Raw genomic sequence first — 5,744 nt, 5'->3', positions numbered from 1 at the left:
CAACATATAAAATAACACGAGTAGTCTAAGAAATAATGTAGAGTTTTCAAAGAAAATGTATGACTTTGAATGACATCTTAACCACTCAACTAAACCATTTCTCTCCTTTTAACTTAAATGCATAGAAGTGATTTTGGCATACACAACTGAAAAATGGAAGACATCAATGTGATATCAAAAGAGGCACATCACATTAACTAGACTAGTATTTCAATTAGAGGCAAATAAGATACACCAAGGAAATGTTGAGAAATTTATCTATAAAGGAATTATAAATTTACCATTAGGGTTATGGTCTCGCAACCAATAGAATAAAATTGAAACTTTACTTGAAAGATAGTGGTAACCTATACAATTAAAATAATAAAATCAATAGAGAAAAAAATGACTTGTAACTATCACAATTACCTTGAGGTTATCCAACAATGGAAAACCAATTACTTATAGTCTGATTAAGATTGTAACATTAATTAAAAAATGTGAGACAATTTGAAGATCTCTCCACACACTATGGTATGGTCTCACAATTACCAAGTAAAGGTCACTTATACAAAGGCATAAATAAAGGTTGAAATAAATCCCTTATCAACTTATCAAATCATGTAAGATGAGCCCAACTCTTTCTCAATGCTAATGGGTTGGTCATTGAGACAAGAGTCCAATCATTTCCAATAACTTGGATGCTAGTATACTTTAAACATTTAATTTGAGTAACAAGAATACTTAGAATAAAGAATGAGACATCGTTTATGAGTGAATGTGATGATTTTATTGAATAGAAGAAAGTAAACTACCAGCTTACAAAAGAATGTTTAATATTTGTGCAAGCCATCCCAATGGCAATTTAAATGAATCACAATATTTACGAAAGAGAAACCAAAATAAGGAAATGCATTAGATAAATTTAGACTAATCCTAGAAGGGTAATTGTTGGCCTAGGAAAAATAAATGTCAAAGATATAATTTGTGGCTTCGAAATTTAAGATTAGGAAAGACCACATTCTACATATCCCTTACACCCAAATTCTATTACACTAGTTGAAGTATCAATTAAACAAAGAAATAAAAATAGTGATGATTTTGTGTTCCATGTGAATATTTATTCTATGATTATATTATTTTCCAATACTAGTATATTATTACGTATGCTCCTTTTTCATCTAACAAGAAAACTTATGTTCTAATTTAGAAATTCCTAAAAAGGTTTAATCCTATGGACAAACTACAATAGACTTTCAATTCAATATACAACTTCTTCCCATAAACCCAAATGATGAATTAATCATGGGCCTAAATAACTTAATAATTTAATTTTATATTAGGTGGTAGATCAACCAAACTAACTTATAGTAACAAAATTTAAATCATTATATGTTATGTAAGGCACCAAAATATTTTAAAAGAAATATTGTACCTACTTGATATGCAACTAAAATTATTGTGCAACCTATAACATTGAATCCTATACAAGAAATTTAAAAATAGAATAATTAAAATGAAATATGCAAGCATGACCAATGCATGATCGATCTATATAATTATTTAGGCATAACTCCAAAATCATTACATACACAATCAATGAGTAGTAGTTGTTGTTAGAAAGAAGCTACCAGTTCTCTTCCTAGCTTCCTAAAATAGTTTATTCACCTAAATTTTGTAACCTTTAGCTAGAGTGGAAATTACGTAGAGGCATTGAATTAGACAGTTACTATTGGTAGCTGTACAAGTATTGAAAAGTACTGGGGGGTGAATTTGTACTTCACTTTTTTACTCTTTCGAACACTTTCTTTATTTTGCTGATAATCACCTTGAACATTTAAACAATAGGATAATTTATTTTGTTTGGTAAATTGATAGTTAATAATTTCCAAAAATAAAACACAATAAGCTTTCAAACCAAAACATGAAACACATAACACAATTATTTTGGTATCACAAAAGACCCTTGATCAGAGGGAGAAACTATAGTGGGGATGATGCCTAGAACTTATCATTATACAAAATAAGTTTCCTAGTTAAGAAATTTATAATATTATCATCTTCTAAATGACCACACTCCATTAAAAGTTTCTAATACCCTAAAAAGAGTATCAAGAGTCTTATTAAAGACTGCTCTAGTAAGAGATTTATCGCACTCTTACAATGTTCACTTGATTAAATATTTACATAATGAGTTCAGGATAGAACTTCAAAAACATTGTTAAAGCCCACTTTATAAAAGGATTTAACAATCTTGTGGATAAAATGATTAGGTATAAACAATAAGTTGTTATTGAAGTTGATGAACGATCAACCTTATAGCTCCCAAGAATCACCTGCCTGCAAACACCTATTATAGAAGAGAGAAGCAAAAAACTATGGAGGCATGAATTTCCAAATCCATAGATTAGATAGTCTTGATGAGCAAAAAAATAAGATTGCTATAATCAACAATGAACTATTCTCAATTCTCAATTGAATGTTTAAAATGAAAAATCATCTTTATAAAGAAGATTGAATCCCTAAAAAGGTCTAACCTAGGCTGCATCATAATAATTAATTATTAGATGCCTAAAGTTTAGCTTAAGTAGACTAGACTTAATAGGAAAATATCTAATTACTTGAGCACCCCCATTTAAGATAAACTTAGGGAGTAGTTGAAAACCTAGAAAATACTACTAAAAGTAGAATTGGGAGCTAAAAATAAGGCCTAATGAGGTATTCAAGCAAAACCAAATCTATGAAAAGAGAAGAAATAGAGAAAAAAACATGGGAAAAACCCTACTCCAAAAAGAGATGGAAAAATAGGCTAAAAGAAACTAGTGAAGGACTAAAGAAACCTCCAAAGTAGGGAATGTTCCAAAAGATGATCATGAAGAACACCATTGAAGCATGTTGTTTAGTGTGGAGCCTAATTAGTCTCCAAGTGGGAGATTGTTAGATTGTGGCGGCCGATGTTGTAGTTGACATATGGCCGACATCTTGTAACCCTAAAATGGCATAAAATACTTGTATAAAAGGTTTTAGGGTTAGGTATTTTACTTATGTTGTGATGCAAAATTGCTTCTTGTGGCAGTATTGAGCTGTAAGGGATTACAGATTGTAATTAGGTTGTAATCACTGGATTGTAATAATATTGGATTTGCAGTTTGGTGGACGTAGCCTAGGAATTGGGTGAACCACGTTAAATCTTGGTGCCTTGTGTTCATTTCTATGTGATATATTATTTTTTTCTATTGGTTATATTTGCACGTAGTTTTTATTTTTGTCCGTGGTTTTATCCTAACAAGCAGTATCAGAGCCTAGTTTTCTTTCAGTTATCCTTTGCAGGAAAGTCTCACGATTAAGTGGGAGTATCATGGTTGAGTAGGAGTGATGGCAGATGAGGGTAAGCTAAGGATTGATAGGTTTAATGGGAAAAACTTCCAGTTATGGAAGATGCAAATGGAAGACTATCTTTATCAAAAGGATTTATAGAAGCCGTTGGAAGGTAAAGCCAAGAATCAGGGATCCATGTCAAATAATGAATAGGATCTTTTGGACATAAAGGCACTTGGAAGCATTCGGTTATGCCTGGCACCATTAGGGGCATTTAATATTACATAAGTGAAGATGATAGTAGAGTTGATGAAAACCCTAGCGACACTTTATGAAAAGCCCTCCACTTCAAACAAGGTATTTCTCATGAAGCATTTATTTAATATGAAAATGGTGGGCATATGCACCGAGTTGTGGTGCCAAAAAGGTGATAAGGAATTTTTTTTTTCCTATTTTAAAAAGTGCGTACGCACTATAGAGCGTACACGCTTTAAAAAATTAAAAAGTATATATGATGGGCTGCAAACTCGTTGCCCATAATTTTCATCAGCATTTTCTTCTACTCCTATAGCGAGCAGCGCATACGCGAGTTGAAGACTCAACATTTGCACCACCATTTGCCAAAATGCCTCCTCGTCGACGAAATCCAAGACCACAAGCGCACCCATGACGACGCCATAAGTGATATAAACCTAACTTTGCATTGTTTGATATATTTTTCATATTGTTTTGTAAGTTTTTTATATTCTTTTGTAGGGTTTTTAAAAATTTCATTTAGATTTGTTTATTTATATGAATTTCAATTTATTTTTTATCAGGAAATGTTCATAATCAACTAGAAAATCCACAAGAACATCAAAACCCTCAAGAACCCCAAAACAAAAACCCTCCTCAAGAAGAAGAACAGATTCCACAACCTGAACCAATTGCAACACCTCCACCAGGCACACAAGAAAATATAAGAAATGAAATAGAGAGAGTTAAAACTGAATTAGAAGGAATCATTGCTCAGTTGAAAGAATCTAGACAAACCAATCCAATGAGGGCTCAATTGACATCATCCCTCAAATCCATTAACACTCAGATAGCCTTAGTTAGTGGTCAGTTAGATATTTGGTGGGCTAAGAGGGATGAACAAAAAAGATTTTATGCAAATAAATTGTTATATGAAGATATTAGAAAAAAGGAAATACCAAAAGGTAGTATATGTGAATTATTTAGAAAACTCGGCGAGCAAAATAGTGTTAGAGAGGGTACTAAATGATTCCCCATCCATTGGTGCATACATGATGCTATTAAAAATAATTTTTGGGATAGATGGTGGATGGTTTTTGATGCCCCTCCTTGCAACAATCACGAGGTCCCCATGTATTTTTTGAAGAAATTATATTGTGAGTTTGTCCTTGGGGAGATCCCCAATTATTTTGATATGTTAGACTCCCAGGGTAGAGGTGGGGGGTCATCATTTGAGAGGCCAAGAGCACGTCGTGACCCTAATGTAGTTAGGGCAGCCGTGGTCCATCCACAGCGTGAGCATGTGATTATTCCTTCAGTTGTGAAGGAAGATGGAGAGGCCAGCACTCTAGGGATCATTAATGCTTTGACGTAGACCCTCATCCATTCCACGAGTCCATTAGTTGAGGGGGAACCTTCTATATGCTGTGGTCACATGTGCACTTCATGTGGATCCCTATGCACATTTGGCACTCATGTCGGAGATGGTGCAGATGATGGGCTTGTCACCGATCAGTTCCTGAACGAGACATTTGGCATTGACACACAGGTAAATTACTAATTTGATCACATTTCATATGTATAGTGAATGATTAATTAATTAGGATTTATTGAAATTGTTCAAAATTTAGGGTCAAAGTGTTCCTGGGCCTAGCAGCGATCCTCCAAGCCCATTTTTTGTCCCTTCAACGAGTCCTAAGGTATGTATCAATTTAATCATTTTAATTAAAACATATATTTATTACGTAATAATATTAAGGATTGACCAAAAAAATATGCATCTGCATCAGTTCTCCACAGGACCCTCAACCTTTACCATAGACGCAGAGCAGAGACATCATACGAGCTTCACACAGGTACAGTTGTTTCATGTTAATTTAATTCATTTGATTATATTTATTCCATGTTTCATGTTAGATATAATGTGTATTATATGACATGCAACTCATGATGTCAGACACAGCTCCTCATCTGCGACAGTCTGTTGATAGTAGAGTGGCCACAGCTGTGGCTAGCTCATAGCCACTGACGGAGGTATGAAAGAATTTTCTTCATTTTAGTTGTTTTTTATAATAGTTAATCTCAAAATTTCTAGTGTTATTTATAAGTGATTATATTTATTGAATTTTTGTAGGGTCTTGTCATGCCTGATTGTCCACGAGCATTTGAGGTGGACTTATAGAGTGATTATTTGTTGGCGGTAAGAAAATAAT

The sequence above is a fragment of the Cupressus sempervirens genome, chromosome 5 (genome assembly GCF_028749045.1).
Source record: "Cupressus sempervirens isolate cs-2001-9-10 chromosome 5, ASM2874904v1, whole genome shotgun sequence".
Taxonomy (NCBI): Eukaryota; Viridiplantae; Streptophyta; class Pinopsida; order Cupressales; family Cupressaceae; genus Cupressus; species Cupressus sempervirens.
This window is presented reverse-complemented; position numbering follows the sequence as displayed.